Source organism: Mesoplodon densirostris, chromosome 6 (genome assembly GCF_025265405.1).
Source record: "Mesoplodon densirostris isolate mMesDen1 chromosome 6, mMesDen1 primary haplotype, whole genome shotgun sequence".
NCBI lineage: Eukaryota > Metazoa > Chordata > Mammalia > Artiodactyla > Ziphiidae > Mesoplodon > Mesoplodon densirostris.
The window spans coordinates 81,488,567-81,494,471 of NC_082666.1; the positions used below are offsets into that span (position 1 = coordinate 81,488,567).

The following is a 5,905-nucleotide window of genomic DNA, read 5'->3' on the forward strand; positions in this document are numbered from 1 at the left end:
GCTTGTGCTATATATACACCATCTACAGCTTGTGCTACACATATCAACAATAATTATCTTTAAAAAAACAGAAAGTGAAATCATGAAATTGTTTCCTCTTGAAGCTCTTCTGAGACTTTCTAGCAAGGTCCAAATCTCTAACCATGGCCCTTAAGGCTTCTAGGAGCTGGCTCTGGCCATGACTCCAGGTTCATCTCCCACTCTCCCCACTTTCATTCATTTCATTCCTGCTGTCTTGACTTTCCATTTTATTCCTCAAGCAAAAATATACCATACTGAGCTTATTTCTATCTCAGAGCCATTGCATCTTTTTTTTTTTCTTCTTTTTGCGGTATGTGGGCCTCTCACTGTTGTGGCCTCTCCCGTTGCGGAGCACAGGCTCCGGATGCGCAGGCCCAGCGGCCATGGCTCACGGGCCCAGCCGCTCCGCGGCATATGGGATCCTCCCAGACCGGGGCACGAACCCGTATCCCCTGCATCGGCAGGCGGACTCTTAACCACTTGCGCCACCAGGGAGGCCCTGAGCCATTGCATCTTGTTAGTTCTTCCTGAAATGTTCCTCACACACAGGTGATCATTGCTTGCTTCTTCATTTTATTTAGGTATTATTTAGACAGGCCTTCTTAACTACCCTTTCAAAAACAGTCCCCCATTCGTATTTAATATCTAGTTGTTTGCCTGACTTTTTCTCCTAGAATTTATCTCTACCCAAAATTGTATTTTCTAGTTATTTGTTTATTTGAATATTGTCTGTTTTATTCACTAGAAGTTTCACAACGTCAAGAATTTTATGTCTCTTAGTTACTGTTATATTCAGAGTAAGAAAACAGTGCCCGGAATATACTAGTGTTATGGAAAAAAAAAAAAAAAAAGAATGATTTGAGTGCATGAATGAATGAATAAATGAGGTAGTCAGGTAGGTACTATTACAGTCACCACTTTACAGACAAGGAACTGAGAGTTAACTAGAAAATTGCAAACCTGAGAATGCTGAACTATTTTAATAAAGGTAAGAACTATGTATTAATACATGTTTTATTTCCCTTAAGCCCTGACACAGTGCTTGAACATGGCAATCTCTCAACTGATTTATGTTCACTAATGATGGAGGCTTTTTAAAGAAGAGCAATGTGGCAGCAACATGCAGACTGGCTTCTGGAAGGGAAGCTGGTTAGAAATTTATCTTAGTACTATGCATGTATTTCCATATAGTCTCAGACAACATAAACTGATCATTAAAAAGGTATTTTAATAAAGGCATCTATGATTATTACAGTCAAGTATGAAGGCTTTACATATATTTATTTATAACTGTTTACCTAGTTTGTAGATTATCCAGGCTTTGCTTGCTACTTGTCTTTTGGAAGATCTGCTTTTTGGACATTTCATGGTTCATTAATAAATTTATCAAAGAGTTTATGTAGGAAAAAAACCCTCAGAAATTCACTGAAGTCACTTCAAAATTTTTATTAGTAGCTCTGATACAAGCAAGTAACAGCATTTTAGAAATAAATGTGATATTATGTTATTTATATAATATTATATTACCCTTGAATTCAGCTTTACAACTATTTTGCAAACCTATACTGAATATATAATAGTTTATAATGTGATGTGTGGGAATTAAAAAATGTAGATATCAAACCCACTCTGTCTTATTGGTTAAGTAGTTAAGGAACACACATGAAGCAAGGAGATATCCAGTTCAAGACAAGATGCTATGCAAGCCCATAGGATATACTGGATTAAGTGCAAAAAGTCGTGCAGAAGCTGCTTTAGAGGAAGAAAGTTGACAGAGACAGTCTCGCATGGAGAAAGGAAAACCTTACATGAGCATTCAGCCTGCTGAAGATCTGATGATTATGATGATGGCTTTTCAATGAAGCAAACAGCCATAGCCCGTTTCCAGAGAAACCACCGCCTCATCCGTGAAATCCTAAGTGAGAGTGTGGTGCCAGACGTTCGGTCAGCTGTCATAACAGCTAGAATGCAGGTCCTCAAACGACAGGTCCAGTCCTTAATGGTTCATCAGTGAAAACTAGAAGCTGAACTTCTTCAAATAGAGGAGTGACACCAAGAAAAGAAGAGGAAATTCCTGGAAAGCACAGATTCATTTAACAATGAACTTAAAAGCTTGTATGGTTGAAAGTAGAAGTGGATATGGAAAAATCTGCAGCTGAAATTGCACAGGCTGAGGAACAGGCTCACAAAAAGCAGGAAGAAAGGGAGAAAGAGGCAGCAGCACAAGCTGAGTGCAGCCAGAGCAGTAGTGTTCCTGAGGAGGAGCCAGCAGCTAATAAGACCGAAGAAAAGAAAGAAGACAAGAGCGTCCTGAAAGACACAGAGGAGACATTCCTTGAAGAAACGATGGAAAGCCAACAGAATGGTGAAGAAGGCATGTCTACTCCTGAGGACAAGGAGAGCGGGCAGGAGGGGGTGGACAGTCTGGCAGAGGAAGGGACCAGTGATAGTAACATGGGCTTGGAGAGCAACAGTGCAACCATGGAGGAGCCACCAACGGATCCCATACCAGAAGATGGGAAAAAAGAATAAATATTGCCTTGCTTTATGTGTTCTAAATACTTTAAATGAAAAAATGTTTTTTGAGTTTTTTTTTTTTAATTTGCTTTGGTTCTCCAAGATCATCCTAATATGTTTTTCATGAATAATTTTGATTTGGTTTAACCAAATATTTATAACCATAGCATGTGACATTTATGTCTAGAGCAATGGAATTTTGTTGTGCTTAGCATGATTGTGAATTTGGTGATTTTGATACTCGTCTAGTTTCTACATTTTTTTCCCCTGAAAAATGAAGAAATAGCTACTAGTCCTTTTGTTACAATATTGTAAAACTATTTAGACCATGGTAATTCCATGAAATGAAGATACTTTCTAACCACAAAAACTTTACGATAAAAAATATCATTAGAAAATTAAGGATTTTAGGAACTATGCTCTCAGGTTAAGAACAGACTGGGATTCCCAAATCTAAGTCTAATGAGCAACATCAGAAAAATAACAAGGAATAGAAAAGCCTTCTTTCTTTTTTTTTTTTTTTGTGGTACGAGGGCCTCTCACTGTTGTGGCCTCTCCCGTTGCAGAGCACAGGCTCCGGACTCGCAGGCTCAGTGGCCATGGCTCACGGGCCCAGCCGCTCCGCGGCATGTGGGATCCTCCCGGACCAGGGCACAAACCCGTGTCCCCTGCATTGGCAGGCGGACTCTCAACCACTGCGCCACCAGGGAAGCCCCAAGCCTTCGTTCTTAAGGGTACATAATGCCTTCATATATCTCTTTTATGTAATTCTATATTCTTATGTTTGTCTCAATGTAAAAGAGCTTCTAAAACAATTTTAAGCATTATTGTTCTTGGTCGGTAAATTGCCACTAATCATTCTACCAAAGGACAGAGTTTCTGTTTTGTACAATGTCTATTACATTAAGATGTTAAAAAATACCATTATTGTGAGATACTTAGTGAACACTAAACTTAAGCGAATTCTCTAAGACTAAGTCAAATGAAGGAAGATTAAAGATAAAGAAAAATTTGAATTCAATGTCATAATACCAATAAACACAAATTAGGAAATTTAAGTTGATACAGGTTAGAATCTACAATGAAAATATTAATACAGCAAATAGAACAGTGTTTTAAAAAAACTACAGAGAAGAAAATCAGATAGAAACAACTTTTAAATATATTTTTTTATTTTAGGAAAGTTTAGGAGTTGCAGAAATATTAGACTCCTTGTATACCTCACACTCAGGTTCTCTATTGTTGAAATTACCATTACACTTCTCACAACTAATGAAGCATTATTATTAACTAAGGTTGATATTTTATTCAAATTTCCTTAGTTTTTGCCTCATGCCCTTTCTCTGTTCCATGACTGCATCCAGGATATCACATTATATTTAGTTTCCTCAGGCTTCTCTAGATTATGAGTTTCTTAGACTTTCCTTTTTTATTTGATTACTTTGATAGTGTTGAGGAGTAGTCATCAAGTATATCATAAAATGTCCTTCAGTTTGGGCTTGTTTTATGTTTTTCTCATGGTTCCACAGTGTTTATGGATTTGGTAAGGAAGACCAAAGATGTAAATTGCCATTCTCATCACATCATATCAAGGGTACATGCTATTAACATGACTTTATCCCTGATATTAATCTTTTTCTCCTGGCAGAGGTAGTGTTTGTTGGGGTTTTTTTCCACTTGAAAGTTTTCTTCTTTCTTTCCATGATATACTCATTAGTAGGAAGTTACTACAGTTAACTCTTGAATAATGTGGGGATAAGAGCTGCTGGTCCTTAGCATAGTCGAAAATCTGCCTATAACTTACAGTTGGCTCTCTGTATTTGTGGTTCCTCCATATCAGCAGTTCCTCCTTATCTATGGTTCTGCATCCAAGAATTCAACCAGCTTTGGATCATGTAGAAACATTATATTTAATACTGAAAAAAATCCATGTATAATTGGAATTGTGCAGTTCAAACCCATGTTGATCAGGGTCACACATGAGGGGTGAGACTTTATCCTCCACCTCCTTGGGAGGACAGTAGCTACATAATTTATTTGTAATTCTTCTGCATTGGAGATTTATCTCTCTTTCTCATGTATCTTTTCATTTAATCATTTATTTATATCAGTCCAGCACACGGATATTTATTTTATACTTTGGGCTAGAATCCAAAGCTACCATATTTATTTTATTGCTCAAATTGTTCCAGTTTAGAACCACTGGGAATTTTTTCAGTTGGTTCCTGTGACCTTTGACATATCCCCACTGTTTTTTTTTGTTTGTTTGTTTTTGTTTTTGAGTACTGTCTTACATTTTGGCATGACAAACCACTCAATGATTCATCTTGTATATTCCATGCCTCTATATTCCCTTCCTTCAACTGGGAAAAGTTTTCAGAATTGTCTCCTTATGAATCCTTTTTCCCTAGATATTAGGCATTTGTTAAGATTCTGGATGGGTTTCAAGATGGCTATTTTCCCAATTTCACAGCTAGCACCATCAAGGAATCTCTCTCATGTCCTCACCAGGAGAATTTGGTGGGTTCCTGGAGTAAAGGTATGAATAAGTGTGGGGCCCCCTTATGATTGCAGTCCCCAAGAGTTTCTCACTTTCAAGCTAGCCTGCACTCTGCCTCCAGCAGTTCCTTAAGATTACCATTTAAGTGTTCCTACTAGTTTAAGGATTCTCATATTTTGTTCTCCAGGTAAGTAAATCTCTGGAGCTAAGTCTTTCTGGATGTGACTGTTTCTCTAAATTTGGGGGTTTCAGCTTGCCCTGTGACCTTTGTTCAATGATGGGTCAAAAAATTATTGATTTTTAATATTTCTGGGTTTTTTATTCTAAGGATGTGAGTTAGGAATTGATGCTGAAACCCAATCTCTGGAAATACTTATAACTCATACCATGACTGATCATTGACAAAATGTAGAATTCTGTAAATAATGAAATTAGTAATTTTATACTAATAGTCATGCTTTGAAATATAACTTCTAAAAATTTAGAAAAAAATTATTTTCAAATATTTACAAAAGCTGATCATTTACAAATATGAGACCACAAGTAAAACTTTAAACAACTTCAAGGCTAAAAAGATATATATTATATTTATAGTAATATTATTAAACTAGATCTTAATAGTAAAAGGAGAAAATAATAAATTTGTGCAGTACTTTTATAAACATTTTCTTAAATCTTAAATGGAACTATTTGTTAACCTCATCATACCTAGCACTACTTCTATTTATTTTCATGACTTAATTTTCCACAAAATGTCAATATTTGTAGTTATATATGGTTAGAAAAATTATTCTAACAAAAACAGAATATATCTATTTTAATTTTTAAAATAAACATCATTTTAAGTTTTCCAATTAAAAATAATTC

The 5,905-nt window shown here is 36.2% G+C and overlaps 1 pseudogene; it reads left to right on the forward strand.

The window, feature by feature from the left end:
• The first annotated feature begins 1,715 nt into the window (after positions 1-1,715).
• On the forward strand, positions 1,716-2,553 carry LOC132491653 (SWI/SNF-related matrix-associated actin-dependent regulator of chromatin subfamily E member 1-like; annotated as a pseudogene).
• The last annotated feature ends 3,352 nt before the right edge of the window (positions 2,554-5,905 follow it).